General features: G+C 45.5%; 1 protein-coding gene across 7 annotated transcripts in view; it reads right to left on the reverse strand.

Annotated features, from left to right (window-relative positions):
- KANK1 (KN motif and ankyrin repeat domains 1) overlaps window positions 1–11,966 on the reverse strand; it is a 242,971-nt gene extending 231,005 nt beyond the window's left edge. For 4 of the 7 annotated variants that reach the window (XM_058431528.1, XM_058431524.1, XM_058431526.1 and 1 more), the window contains exon 1: window positions 11,888–11,922. The gene's annotated coding sequence lies outside the window, so the exon portion shown is untranslated. Of the gene's footprint in view, window positions 1–11,887 lie in introns of all 7 variants that reach the window. The other 3 variants (XM_058431527.1, XM_058431523.1, XM_058431525.1) reach the window with 2 other exon arrangements.
- Window positions 11,967–15,534: the final 3,568 nt, after the last annotated feature.

Below are 15,534 nucleotides of genomic sequence, written 5' to 3' on the forward strand. Positions count from 1 at the left end.
CCACTCTACAGCCAAAACCGCTCCCCTTCCCTCCCCACTGACTCTAATAAAGACCCACCAGAAAGAACATCACTTAGTTCACATGATCTCATTTGGGAGCTAGCCCTGAATTCCCTAAACTCTAAAAAAGTAAAAACAATACACAACTTTCATCAGCAGTTATTTGAATCACTTCTCCCAACTGTTTCATGCCAGAGCTGAGGAAGTGTGATGAATTAAGCAATCTTCAATCATGTCTCTCAACCACCTTTCCTTGATAGGAATTCAGCAAACTTTCCTCCTACTCCTGAATTATAACTCTGAAAGGAGTTAAAAGTTTGGTGTCTCTGGAGGCAGAGAAATCTTATTCTGCCTCCAAGGTCAGAAGCCTGAATTGTCCAAAAACCCTTTAGATTATCTGACCCAGTATACAGTCTTGCCACAAACAGGCCAAACAATACCTATTAAGTACCTTACAGATATTTAAGACCACCTTGTGTCTGTTCCGTGATCAGCAATACCCCAATAATATTTAAGTGAAGATGGAATATATGCACAGAAGTACAAAGCTAGAAGACAGCTGCATGTTGGATTCCTAAACAGGGATACAGGTCTTAAAAAGAAACAACTGAGAGGATAAAATAGGTGCCCAGAATAAAAGCTAAAGGAAGAAATTTCAAAATGTCAACAGGAAATAAATCAAAACAAACTCAAACACATCAAACCACATGTGAGGTTTCCTCGAAACTATGCATTCCATTTGCTAAGAAGTGACAAAAACTTAACAGCACTGCCATTGAAGTCTCACAATATATACCTTATCCCTACGTTAATTCCCCTTTCACTCTTTAAAAAATTGTGCATCAGGATCTCAAGTTTTCTTTTACATTTATGTGGAAATTTAATTCCTGGAAACTATAGAACATGATTCAAATTCTCCTATAAAAATGTCAAAATGAAAGGCAAAAATCAATAGATTGAGTTAACAAATAAGAAAAGTTGAAAGAGTAATATGGTATGAGCAAAGTTTCATCCTTTAAATACCTTACTTCTCAGAACTAGTAGAGTTATCCATAAACTTCTGTTCTTTGAATTTTTATTAGAAGTAAATTCCTTGAAATACATCTCTCATAAAACTAAAAGAAAAAAACAATAAATGAGTGTAGAGAAACAGAAAAGCTAGAGTGGTTAAAGAACTGATACAATGTCTCTAGATGAATTCTTTAACTGGCTTTTTCTTCTTTTTTTTTTTTTGAGATGGAGTCTCGCTGTTTTGCCCAGGCTGGAGTGCAGTAGCACGATCTCGGCTAACTGCAAGCTCCGCCTCCCGGGTTGACGCCATTCTCCTGCCTCAGCCTCCTGAGTAGCTGGGACTACAGGCACCCGCCACCACGCCCAGCTAATATTTTGTATTTTTTTTAGTAGAGACGGGGTTTCACTGTGTTAGCCAAGATGGTCTGAATCTCCTGACCTCCTGATCCACCCGCCTTGGCCTCCCAAAGTGCTGGGATTACAGGCGTGAGGCACTGCACCCAGCCAAACTGGCTTTGTTTTTCTACTTTGCTATGCAATAAAATAAAAAGAACGAACCCTTTTTGAGGTGCTCATTTTCATTAGTCATCTAGGGAATCAATAACACAGGTTTACCAGATTAGTTAAAATAAGACAACAGACAATAACAAGCACTGTGGTGCAACTCAAACTCATACACCACTGTTGGGAATACCACTTGATAAAACCACTCTGACAGTAACTACTCCAGCTGAACTGCATGGCCCAAAAACTGCACTCCTAGATATGTATCTAACTTATATGTGTAGCTATATTCACCAGAAAATACATACAAAATCATTCATGACAGTACTGTTCATACTGGTCCAAAACTGGAAACCCAATGTTCATGTACAATAGGATGAACAGCAGTATAGTCACGTGATGGAACACTATACAGCAATGAGCATGAACCCATAACCACATACAACATGGATCAATCTCACAAATATAACATGGAGAGAGGCCAGACACAAGAGTACACGCTCTGTGATTTCAGGTACATAAAGTTCAAAAACTAAATTGATCTATGATATTAGAAGTAAGGATACCCTCAGGGCAAGAGTTGTGACTAGAAGGGGATATGACACCAAGATGGTCAGATTGGTCTGTGGCTCCATTTGGGTAAAGGAGATGAGGGAGTATTTGGCAGAAAAGTGAGCTGAACCATCTCCTAACAGGGATAATCCCATCCCCTAAAAAGGGCTACCCTGAAGCTATTATTTTTATAGGAAAAAGCAGCCCTATTGAGATGAACAGGAAGGAAGGAAGGAAGGGAGGGAGGGAGGGAAGGAGGAAGGGAGGGAGGGAGGGAGGGAGAGGAGAGAAGAGGAGGGAGAAAAGGAGGAGGAGGAGGAAAAGGAGGAAGGAAAAGGGAGAAGAGGAGGAAGGAGGAGGAAAGAGGAGGAGGAGGAAAAGGAGGAGGAGGAGGAAAGAGGAGGAGGAAAGAGGGGAAGGAAGGCAGGAGAGAAGGGAGGGAGGAAGGGAGGGAGGGAGGAAGAGAGGGAGGGAGGGAGGAAGAGAGGGAGGGAGGGAGGGAGGAAGAGAGGGAGGGAGGAAGAGAGGGAGGGAGGGAGGGAGGAAGAGAGGGAGGGAGGGAGGGAAGGAGAAGAGGACGACAGAAAAGAGAAAAGGTGAATACAGTATTTATGTTTCATTTCAACTTCTGTTCTTTTGAGACGGAGTCTCGCTCTGTCACCCAGGCTGGAATGCAGCGGCGTGATTTTGACTCACTGCAACCTCCACCTCCTGGGTTCAAGCAATTCTGCTGCCACAGCCTCCCAAGTAGCTGGGACTACAGGTGTGCACCACCAAGCCCGGCTAATTTTTGTATTTTTAGTAGAGATGGGGTTTTGCCATGTTGGCTATGGCTGGTCTTGAACTCCTGATCTCAAGTGATCTGCCTGCCTTGGCCTCCCAAAGTATCTATTTTTGTTCTAATTGCTTTCGTTCTATTTTTCCCCAAGGTCAAAGGGTGAACCAGTCAGAATTAACAACAGAAATATGAAAAAATTTAGCCAAAAATATTATGCAGATAGCAAACACAAATTTACATTCTTATCACTAACCACGTCAAAGTTTATTAAGACAAATATCAAAAGCGGTTATATCTGCAATATACAATGAATGCAAACCAACAAGACTAGAGGTTCTTATGTGTTTCTTGGGTGATAATTATAAAAAGGGATTAGTTATGTGTTCTGAGAGTTAAACTAAGCCCCATTGCTCAATTATATTAACTAAATGAATCCAAAAAAAGAAAAAACCCAAAACACCTCCAACAGAGTTACAGGGCTCCTGACACTCTGTTTCCAATTAACTGATTGCTTTGGTAATGAAAAAAGCAAGAGAGCACTTATTTCTGACAGCACATCCACATACACTCAACTCAACTATGTGTCTGTAATAAGATTCTTCATTGGTGAAAATATCATTTGCTTCCAGCATTCATAATTTAAATGCAAAGTGCAGGGAAGGAAAAGGCAAACAGGTAACTGAGTTTAAAACCCAAAGAGAAAAAATAAAAACTGTCAAATTATGCCACCTGCTAGGCTCACAAAGAGGACACGCTCATAGGCAATTCCCATTTCTAGTGGCTGGAGTGTTTTAACAAAAGCCTCATTGTCAAGCCTCCACCATTCAAGACAATTTTGCTGTTTTTCTGCCGTGTCCCTCCCCAACACCATACTCTTCAACAAACCTGAGTTTTCCATATCTCTACGGCCTGGTAAAGAATGGCCTGCTTTATTTTAAATCAGAAAGGTAACCAAAAGAAGACAACTAAAAATAATAAGGCAAAAATAATAAGATATCTAATGAAAACCAGGAGGCAGAGATAAGCGGAAAGACAGGTGTGAGGGAATATAAATTCCACTTCTTCCTTAGCAGGAAATTAACAGATATTGTCAAATTTATGAACTCAAGCACAGACTGGCAGTATATTTTTTACTGCAAATTCTTTGACACTCCCATCAAGTGGCAGGTCGATGTCCCCTCTTCTTGAGCCTGAGCAAGTTTTGTGCTACAACCAATAGTTTGGCAAAAGGGAAGTTACTAACTTCTGACAATATGTCATAAAAGGCCATGAAGTTTCCAAATGGTTTGCCCAAGGTGCTCGTAGCAGGGTATGATGGTTAATTTTACGTGCTGACTTGGAGGATGTTTTTGGATGAGTTTCACATTTAAATCAGGTAACTATGGGTAAAAGAGACTGCCCTCCATAATGTGGGTGGGCCTCATGCAAACAGCTAAAGGTATGAACTGAACAAAAAGACCGGCCTCCCTGAGCTGGAGGGAATTCTCCAGCAGACCTCCTTCAGTTGTCTTCTAGACTCTCCTCGTCTCCACCTGTCGGCCCACACTGCAGATTTAGGACTAGCCCGCCTCTAAACTGAATAAGCCAATTCCTTGTTTTAAAAATCTTGTGTGTGTGTATATACATACACACACACACACACACACACACACACACACACACACACACACTATTGGTTATGTTTCTCTAGAGAACCCTTAGTAACACGTGAGGGAAGCCTGCTGCCACACAAGTTCAACTACCTGGAGCCACCATGCTGAAGTCACCATGAAGATATGTAGCTGCCATGAAGACAAATGAAGTCAACATGTGTAGATGCTCTGCTCAACAGTCATTGCTGAGCCCAGCATTCCAGCTACTCCCACCAAGGCAATAAGTCATGGGAGCAAAGCCTTTTTGGACCCTGTGGACCAGCACATCCACCAGCTGGGTACCAGGGAATGACCTCAGTCAACACTGAAGGCAGCAGAATCACCCAACCCAGCCCTGCCTGAATCCCTGACCCACAGAATACAAAACACCATAAAACAAATTTTTGAGCCACTAAATTTTGGGGGGTAATTTGCTAAAATAACCACTAGAAGAACTAAAAACAGAAACAGCAGTTATCACACCTAAACCAAGACTGTAGCTGAGTTGGGACCAGACAAGAGTGATGAGTTTTGTTTTTATTTTAAGCCCTTTGCTTACATTATTTACACTATGTGTATTAGAAATTCTATAATTCAGAAATTCAAAAATTAAGGGAATAACAGCAAACATGTTTACAACGGTATACCAACTACCCTTCTAAGTGTTCTTGAGTCTGGACAGGTTTGTGACTGCCTCAACCAACAAAGTTGGTTTTAACTCATTCAATCCTCACAAGAACCCAATAAAGGAGGTGCTTTTATTATCCCTGTTTATAGATGGCAAATTGACACACAGAGAGGTTCAGTAACTGTGCCAAAGGTCACACAGCAAGCAACACAACCTAGATTAAAAGTAGCCAGCCTGGGCCTACACCTACAATAATTCCACAGAGATCACCAGGCTGGCTCGGCAGTCCCAAGTCACAGGAGGAAAGGTACAATTTCAAATCGCCATTCACCTGGGTCTCCAAGCATATGACTGACCATGGTATTATGTGTCAAGCACTGCCAACTTTTACTTTTTCAAAACCTATTGCCTAAATGCAGTGCCCTTTACTCGAATTCCCACCTGTACACATTTTTCAAGGCTAAATCCCCCTAAATATCACCCAGATCTCTCTACTCAGCATTAATTTCTCCATCCCCTTCCTTTCCAGAGTGAACCTTTTATATCAATATTGAGTATTTCTATCATTTTGCATCATTATACATTAATTCCCTATGAACTCTTAGCTTTCTGGTCTCTGATTTCCCCCACCAGGGCCTTGCACATAATACAAATTTAAGTACTGTTTACTAAAGTTAAGTGATATTAGCTTATTCGGAATGAAGGCTGGTCTAGTAGCCTTCAACTTAGAGAAATTATCACTGAATTTTACCTGAGGGGAAAGCAGTTAAGATCTATAATTAGGCAAAGCAGCAGCCTACTGCATTTTAATCTCTGGCAGGTGTTTACCATTAAACCCCATGATGCTGACTTGAACGTACCCAACAGCTTTCTCCCAAAAAGCTCCAAGTACTTTTTTTGGCCTATATATTAATTCACTTATTTTCGGTATCTTCCAGAAAAAGAATGGTAAGGAAGGCAGCATCACTGACCCCACTGTCCAGTGGTCAACTGGGGCTCTCCCTGTGCACCACTGATCTCTCTCCTTGAGAAGGCTGTCTCTTTAGTGATGTCTGCTCCCTAGCCAATTTCTAGAGATTCCTTAAAGCTGAGCCAAAGTCTTACTTTTGGGGGAGGCAACCCTTAACCATCTAGACAAGAAAGACTTCTCCCTCAGAACTTAAACAAGCACTGAGTTTGTAGAATGAACACTCCTTGGTCATGTGTAAGAATTTTGCCTAACTGGTATTTTTAATTATTAGATATAATTTCTGGACAATCAACTACTTAATGGTATGATTCTTATATCCTTTCAAGCTCTTGGTTCAATACCTTTGCAAACAGTATCATATAAAGAAAATCAGTGATTGCTAAATGAAATTGCCACAGAAGTTCAATTTATGCTATTTTTAAAGAAGTTATCATGGCCAACCTCACCATTATTTTCAGAATTGCAATTTAACCCAATGAGACACCCTTTGGCAGGTAATATATTAGCAATTTAAAGATTTCTTAGACTGGGGGCAGTGGCTCACACCTGTAATCCCAGCACTTTTAGGAGGGCAAGGAGGGAGGATTGTTTGAGGCCAGGAGTTTGAGACCCTCCTGGACAACCTAGCAAGACCCTGTCTCTACAATTAAAAAAAAAAAAAAAAGGAAAAATTACCTGAGCGCAGTGGCATGTGTTACTCGGGAGGCAGGCTGAGGCGGGAGGATTGCTTGGGCCTAGCAGTTCACGGTTAGAGTGAGCTCTGATCCTGTCACTGCACTCCAGCCTGGGTGACACAATGATATCCTGTCTTAAAAAAAAAAAAAGATTTCTTTAATCAATTCCATATTAGGTTCAAGGAAAACTCTGCAGACAGCAGTTTAACAAAGATCCCAAGCCACACAAACAAGAATCTCAAATTTATGAAATACCCAAGAGGGAGGTAAAAACTATATGCACAAAGATGATTTCCACAACAGTATGTACTAGTAAAACACCAGAAATTAACACACATTTCTAATGAGAGGATTATTAAATGAAAGCATATCTTCACGCATATGCAGGGATTAAAAAGTCAGAGACTGAAGCAATATTAAGATATTGTGTTAAGAAACAAAATACAAAATTGAGTATTAGAATTGTGACTCCATAAAAACATGAACAGACATGGAAAAGCACTGGAAGTGAAGACAACAAATAATTAGTCTGCTAGGATGGGGTAAATATAGGTCATACTGGGCCAGTGGCTCACGCCTGTAAACCCAGCACTTTGGCAGGCCGAGGTGGGTGGATCATGAACTCAGGAGATGGAGACCATCCCGGCCAGCATGGTGAAACCCCGTGTCTACTAAAAGTACAAAAATTAGCTGGGCGTGGTGGCGTGTGCCTATAGTTCCAGTTACTCGGGAGGCTGAGGCAGGAGAATTGCTTGAACTCAGCAGGCAGAGGTTCCAGTGAGTCAAGATCGCGCCACTGCACTCAGCCTGGCGACAGAGCAAGACTCCGTCTCCAAAAAAAAATAATAATAAATAGGTCATATTTTGTCCATCTGCCAAACTCTGCAGATCTACTGCTCTTCCAATCTAAAAAGGACACAACAGAACTCTCTCACACTGCGGGGAGAAGTATAAACTCTACAACCACTTCAGAAATCCGCTTGACTGCACCTCTAAACTGAATCCTAGTTTGGAACTGGGAAATGCTACTTCTGAATAGAATTTGTACAAACGTACACATTTGTATTGGATATTGTGTATCAAGACATGTACTAGAATTAGAATGTTCATAGTCACACTACTTACCATGTAAGAAACTGGAAACTATGTAAATGCCCCTCAAACCTAAAAATTGATAAACTGTAGTCATACAATTGAATATTACACAGCAGTGAAAATAACTGAACTAAAGCCACAAGCAACACAGCTGAAACTCACAAATATAATGTTGAGAAAGAAACCAGGATACTAAAAGCTATATACCGTGTGAGTCTGTGTAGAGCATGAAAACAGACAATACTAATCCATAGTTGGCACAACGGTTACTCTTCGGGAGGGGCAGTGATTGGACAAGAGTATATGGGCACTTCTGCAATGCTGGCAATATTTTGCTTCTTTCCGTGAGTATTTGTTATATGTTTATGTTCACTTTGTGACAATTTGTTAAGATGTACTCTTAAGATGTATAGCTACGGGCCAGGCACGGTGGCTTACGCCTGTAATCCCAGCACTTTGGGAGGCCAAGGCAGGTGGATCACCTGAGGTCGGGAAATTCGAGACCAGCCTGACCAACATGGAGAAACCCCGTTTCTACTAAACATACAAAATCAGCCAGGCATGGTGGCGCTTCCTTGTAATCCCAGCTACTCGGGAGGCTGAGGCAAAGAATTGCTTGAACCCGGGAGGCAGAGGCTGCAGTGAGCTGAGGTCATGCCAATGCACTCCAGCCTGGGCAACAAGAATGAAACTCCATCTCAAAAAAAAAAAAAAAAAAAGGGCCAAGCAGGGTGGCTCACGCCTGTAATCCCAACACTTTGGGAGGCAGAGGCAGATGGATAACCTGACATCACGAGTTCAAGTCCAGCCTGGCCAACATGGTGAAACCCCCATTTCTAACAAAAATACAAAAATTAGCCAAGTGTGGTGGTGCATGCCTGTAATCCCAGCACTTTGGGAGGCTGAGGTGGGCGGAGCACGAGGTCAGGAGTTGGAGACCGGCCTGACCAACATGGTGAAACCCCATCTCTACTAAAAATACAAAAACTGGCATGGTGGCTCACACGTGTAATCCCAATACTTTGGGAGGCCAAGGTGGGCACATCACAATGTCAAGAGATCAAGACCATCCTGGCCAACACAGTGAAACCCTGTCTCTACTAAAAATACAAAAATTAGCTGGGCGTGCTGACATGCTGCCTGCAGTCCCAGCTACTCGGGAGGCTGAGGCACGAGAATCACTTGAACTCGGGAGGCGGAGGTTGCAGTGAGCTGAGATTGCACCACTGCACTCCAGCCTGGCAAAAGATCAAGACTGTGTCTCAAAAAAAAAAAAAAATTAGCCGGGCATGGTGGCAGGTGCCTGTAATTCCAGCTACTTGGGAGGCTGAAGCAGGAGAATCGCTTAAACCTGGGAGGCAGGGGTTGCACTGAGCTGATGCTGTGCCATTGCACTGTAGCCTGGGTGACAAGAGCAAAACTCCATCGGCAGGGCTGCGGGTATGGGAGATGTATACCTATGGTACAGCTCATCTTGTTTTGAGAGAGGATACTGCTCCGTCATCTAGGCTGGAGTGCAGTGGCATGATCATAGTTCACTGCAGCCTCAAACTCCTGGGCTCAAGTGATCCTCCTGCCTCAGCCTCCCAAGTACTTGGGACTACAGGTGCATGTGCCACCACATCCGGTTAGTTTTTATTTTTTTGTAGAGACACACTCTTGCTATGTCAATGTTCTAAATTACAAAAAAAAAAAAAAAAGATGGCATAAGCTGTCACCCATGCAACAGGCCTACAACTTCCCGAAACACTTGAAAACAAGTTGACTTTTCTTACTGAAGGGTGAGCGAGAAGTGTAGTGGATGTTGCATAATTTGCATAGCTTCAACTCTCCTTACTAAAAATGATTTTTAAAACATGCACAAATTATCCAACAAAAAGCCAGAGTGAAGTGTCCAATTTTTCACAGACCCACTCTGCTGCTTCAGAATCTGCTCACCCTATACTTACTCCATCTTAACAGTCCTCAGCTCCCACAAGCACTGCCGCTTTTGGCCATTGTCCCATCCCTCTCCCCAATTCCTTGCACTGCCCCCAACTAGATCCTTTTCCATCCTCCTCCTCCCACCTGGGATAATAAAAAGTTAACGTATGCACACATTAACTCAGAACTATTTGTGAACAGACACTGATACTCATGAAATGAAACTAGCCTTGAATGTATCAATTCCAGTAGCCATTTGCCTGTGGTTTTTTGGTTTCTTTCTTTGGGGCCAGTTTGGATATTTTAAAAAATTATTTTTAAGCCTACAGTCTTTTTTCCTTCTAACATTCCCTGCCGAGCGCGCGCACACACACACACCCAGAACTCACTTCTGCTGAGGCTGAACCTCGACTACAGTGATTTACGGACTAGGCAAGTCTAGAGCCCAGAAAGCATCCCTGTGCCCTAAGAGGATAAAATGTATTCCCAATTTGTGGGTCTCTACAGGAGGCAATTAGTCCTCTAATGGCAGCTTCTCTTCCATCCTTAATTTTAACCTCCCCATAGGAAATCCAATACTTAATTTTTCTTCCATTGCTTCAGCAGCACCTTTCCCCAAACCTAGTAACAGAAAAAGGACCAAAGTTAATCATCTCTCAGTTTTCTCAATCTCTATCTTAGAAAAACTTCCAAAGTAGCTGCCTTAAAATGACGGAGACGGGCTGGGAGATGGAAGAATGACTGCTAATCGGTATAGGGTTTCATTTTGGGGGCAACGAAATGGAATTAGATAGTCGTGATGATTTCATAACTTTATGGATATATTAAAAACCAATGAATTTTAACTTTAGAAGAGTAAATTTATATGTTTATTACACTTCAATTTTTTAAATAAAACGTGCTCAACATTTTAGTAGAGAAAGTTGGATGAAAGGAGAAACTGGCAACAGCTACTCAGCTGTTACACCACCTAAAAATGAACTTGAATAAACTCAGGAATTCAAAATAAGCAAACAGACCCTAATCTCCATTCAGCTCCAGAGGTGGGGGCAATGAAGGTGAGGAAAGGAACTGCACGATTTTAGACCTGGATGATTAAGCTTCCTTATTAGTCCCGGGTATCAGGGTCTAATAGAACCCATTATTTAATAAGATGGGCTGACCCTCCGTAGAGGCCATGTGCAAAAAGCGAGCGCTGGCGGACGCCATAAATTGTTGTTAACGCTAACACGGCCAAGGCCTTCACTAGGTCATGCTCGTGCAGCACGGCTCGTGCTGACCTGCAAGAGCCACCGAGAACAGTTGCCTCTGAAAGTTACACGGGACCCAGGTGAAGGAAATGAATGGTCAAAGGGCAGCGGCTGCTACGAGTGCCACTGCGTGTTGCCCAAAGCAGCACGGAAAACGGGACATTGAGGGACAAGCCCGACCTGGAACGGAGGGTCCTCCGAAACCCACGCTGTCCACTCCGGCTTGGGCTGCCCCCAGAGGCCCTGAGCGCTGCAGCGCCCACACCCCTCCCCCACCTCCCCGCCCTCCAACCCCGGCCGGAGCCATCTCGAGCTGGCGGAGGGCGACCCGAAGTCACCTGCCCCTCTGGGGCCGAGGATAAAGGGGTCTTGACCGCCACTCCCTCCTGCAAAGCACAACATCGAACTTCACGTAGATCCGCTCCAGAGAAGGTCCCCCATTCCACCCTGGGCTAGGGAAGGGCCCAGAGGCATCCAAGGGCCAGAGCGCCGGGCCGGGGGTGGACAGGCGCCCGCACCTTCCCGCCGGCCGGCCCAGCCCGAACTTTCTCGCTGCTGTGTACCCGGCGCGCCTCTCCCTCCTCCAGACGGGCCGAGCTCCGCCGCTGCAGAGCGCGCCAAACTCCGACGGCCGCGGGGCCGACGCCACCTCTCGGACCCCTCCCTAGGACCGCCCCAAGGCCGCCGGGTTCACCCGGGCGAGCGGGAGCCCGCAGGGACTGCCCTCCGCCACCGCCACGGCCGCCGTGCAACCCCAGGGCGCGCCAAGTTGGCTCCGCGCGGGGGCCAGCCCGAGGCACACGTAGGGGCCCGGCGCTCCGGAGCAACCTCGCCGCGGCACGGGGCGCAGCACAGCCCCAGCGTCACTCACCTCCAGCCGCTCCTCCCAACCTGCCGGCAGTTCGCTCGCTCCGCCGGGGACCCGGAGCTCGGGGAGGGGCGGGACGCAGGGGGCGGAGTCGGCTCCGGCCGGCAAGCGCCAGAATTAAACCCTGAATCGCACAGGAGCCGCCGGGCTCCGCAAGCCTCTCAGCCGGGGTGGGAGACAGCTGTGGCTGCGCTCCGGGGCGGCGCGTGAGGACGGCGGGGACCGGCGGAGCCCTGGCTGCTCCCCCGCTTCTCCCTCAGCCCCGAGGACGCCCGGCTCTCCGCGGCGCGCTCTTTGTACCGCGAGGCCGGTCGCGGACGGACCTCACTGCGCCTGCGCGCCGCTGCGACTCCACCAGGCCCACCAGGCACCTCCGTGCACCTTCGTCGGCTCGCCTGGCCCGCGGGCCTCGTCGCGGCGAGAACTAAGCAGAAGAACTTCCTCCACCCCGGCTCGCCCCTTCTACCAACCCGTATTTACCACCTCCATCCTCGCACACACACCCGCAAGGGGAAGAGAAATCCACCCCCCGTGAGACGGTGCGGCCCTCCCATCTCGGCTGGGGCGGGGGTCCCGGCGACGAGCCCGGCCTGCTCAGCGTCCCCCCCAGCGCCTCTGTACCGCCCCTCCCTCCACGCCGCTAGGAAGTTTTCTGACCCCGGGTGAGGGGGGACCGGAGCGTGCAGAACTCTGTTTCCTGCAGGTGCCTCATCAGCACAGTCGCCGGGGCGGCCAGAAACCTCCCGCCTCCAAGGGCATCTCCCGTGTGACCTCCGTGCATTCGCCCTGGCTCGGCTGCAGGACAGAGTCCTCGGCGGAAAGGGGAGGAGGCGTGTTCAGAAGGTTGCAGGTTCTGGGGACTCCAGAGAAGACCCAGTGCCTGCCTCGGGGACTCAGGATTGAACTGGCTTCCTAGTTAAGTCCTAAATACTCGATTTAGAGCAATCCAGTAGGTCCAAGAGAAATTAGTAGGGATTGAGAAGCTGTGACTTTAGTCTTTCAAATTGAATGTGGCTTGAATAAACGGAAGAAGAGCTTGGGAACTGAAGGAACGACTTTATAAAAACCAGGTATTACTTAAAAAACAATGTTAGCTCTCCAGTCAACTGATTGTCTTAAGGGAGAGAGTCCTCCCCTCACCCTCAAGCTCTCTAGCACCGCACACATCCAGCAGGGAGTTACACACGCTCAGTCTTTTTTGTAAGTGTGCAAGTGAAAAGCCATCAAACTTCACAAGGCGACATGCTTGCCTCTGGGGAGAAGACGCTGCTTATCCACAGTTCAGAGCGAAGCACACCTGCGAATTCCTGAACTTGATGGCTCCTGACTGTTTAGGGAATAGGCAAAGGGCAGCCGGAAGATATGTGAAGGCAGGAAACCTCATTTTGAATCTCAGCCCCTTTGCCACCTCACTGAGTGGCAGTAAGCAAACTCTTTGCTCCTCCTGGGCCTTGTCTTTTCATCTGTAGAGTAGGGCATTTGCATGCAGTAGATATTTTCTAAAATCCCCCCCCCCCCACCACCCCGCCCCAAATGTCTAATCTTCTATGAAAAGGAGAATTACTTCCATGGTGATACGGGATGAGATATCAGAGGCAGGAGGACTCCTGCATTTAAAAAGTGCTCGTGGGCCGGGCCAGCGCCTCAGGCCTATAATCCTCACACTTTGGGAGGCCGACTCAGGTAGATCACCTGACCCCAGGAGTTCTGGGCAATGCAGTGAAATCTGTTAACACCAAAAAAAAAAAAAAATCAGCTGGGCGCGATGGTGCGCGCCTGTAGTCCCAGCTACTCTGGAGGCTAAGGTGGGAGGATCACCTGAGCCCTGGAGGTCGAGGCTGCAGTGGCTCAATCTCCGCTCACTGAGAGGCTGCAGTGAGCGGAGATTGAGCCACTGCACTCCAGTCCAGGCGACAGAGTGTGACCCTGTCTCAAAAATAAATAGATAAATAAATAGCGCCCTCGACCGGGCGCGGTGGCTCACACCTATAATCCCAGCACTTTGTAAGGCCAAGATGGGTGGATCACTTGAGGCCAGGAGTTCAACACCAGCCTGGCCAACATGGTGAAACCCCATGTCTACTAAAAAATACAAAACAATTCGCTGGGCGTGGTGACGTGTACCTGTAATCCCAGCTACTCCGGAGGCTGAGGCAGGAGAATCCTTGAACCCAGGAAACGGAGGTTGCAATGAGCCGAGATCATGCCACTGCACTTCAGCCTGGGTGACAGAGCATGACTCTGTCTTAGAAAAAAAAAAAAGTGCTCTCCGTCCCCAGAATTCCCAGCATTCACCTCTCCTTTATTTCTCCCTCTTTGCATTTAGTCAGTAAGCACTGGTAGGCCCTCAAGAGTAAGCAAAAACGAAGTAATCAAAAGTATGGCAGATTCTGAATTTTTAGTGGATTTGTACTTGAAATTTCATTTTTAATTTAGTCATTTTATTGATATACAATTCACATGTGCATACAATTTACTCCTAAAATGTATAATTCAGTGGTTTCGAATATATTCCCAAAGTCACACAACCATCACCACTAATTCCACAACACTGACATCCCAGTAAGAAACCCCATACCCATTAGTCACTCCCCATTCCTCCCTATTCCCAGCCGCTGGCTACCACTAATTTATTTTGTCTTTATGGATTTGCTGATTCTGGAGGTTGCATATAACTAGGAACATAACAAGATGCTACTAGCTTATTTCACTTAACATAATAGTTGCAAGGCTCATCCATGCTGTAGTATGTTTCAGTACTTTCTTCCTCCCCCCACCCATTATACCATTTATTGATGATAGAATTATACTGGAAAACAGTCACAAAAGAACCATTTACTAAGTGAAACATTTCTTGAAATATAAACATGCGAAAGATTGTCAAACATGTCAGCATAGAAGCCCTTGGATTTATATAAAGACTCTCAGCTGGGCGCTCGGGCCTATAATCCCAGCGTTTGGGGAGCCCAAAGCAGGAGGATAGCTTGAGCCCAGGAATTTGATTGAGACCAGCCTGGGCAATAAAGTGACACCTCATCTCTATTTTAAAAAAAGTAACAATTAAGAAAATTAAAATACTCTCAGCAGTAATTTTCACAAATTCCAATCGATATAATATCAAGCAATTGGGGTGTGTGTGTGTGTGTGTGTGTGTGTGTGTGTGTGAATACCTGTATCTGGGAACAATGAACCATATTTTAGCTGGGCTTCTTGGAATAGATTTGCTCACACTGAGATATATGAAAGAAAAGAATTATTTTTGGTCAATGGATAAGCCCTTAGCTATAAATGAAGGCAACAAATAGCTTCTAAATATAGAATGGTCTATTCAATACTATTTTTTTTATAAAGTTTGTGATTGGTCCTTGGTGCCTTGGTTTATTTCTTCTCATTTTCAAGAAAAGATAGAGACTGGTACTGAAGACCTTGGGGGCAGACACCTTATTGAGGCCACTTTAAACAGTCAGTGAGTTGTTTGGTCCTTGTTAAAAGTTCTTGGCATGGATTTAAAAAGGCACTTTTAAGAATTTTAAAGTCCTAAGTTGCCACCAACTGTTTTGTGGTGGATGAAATTTTTAGAGATGGTGGTCTAGAATGTCATTTATATTTTCCAGCGTTGCTCCAAATCCATTTTGAAGCATTTTGCTCAA

The sequence above is a fragment of the Hylobates moloch genome, unplaced genomic scaffold (genome assembly GCF_009828535.3).
Source record: "Hylobates moloch isolate HMO894 unplaced genomic scaffold, HMol_V3 SCAFFOLD_19, whole genome shotgun sequence".
Taxonomy (NCBI): Eukaryota; Metazoa; Chordata; class Mammalia; order Primates; family Hylobatidae; genus Hylobates; species Hylobates moloch.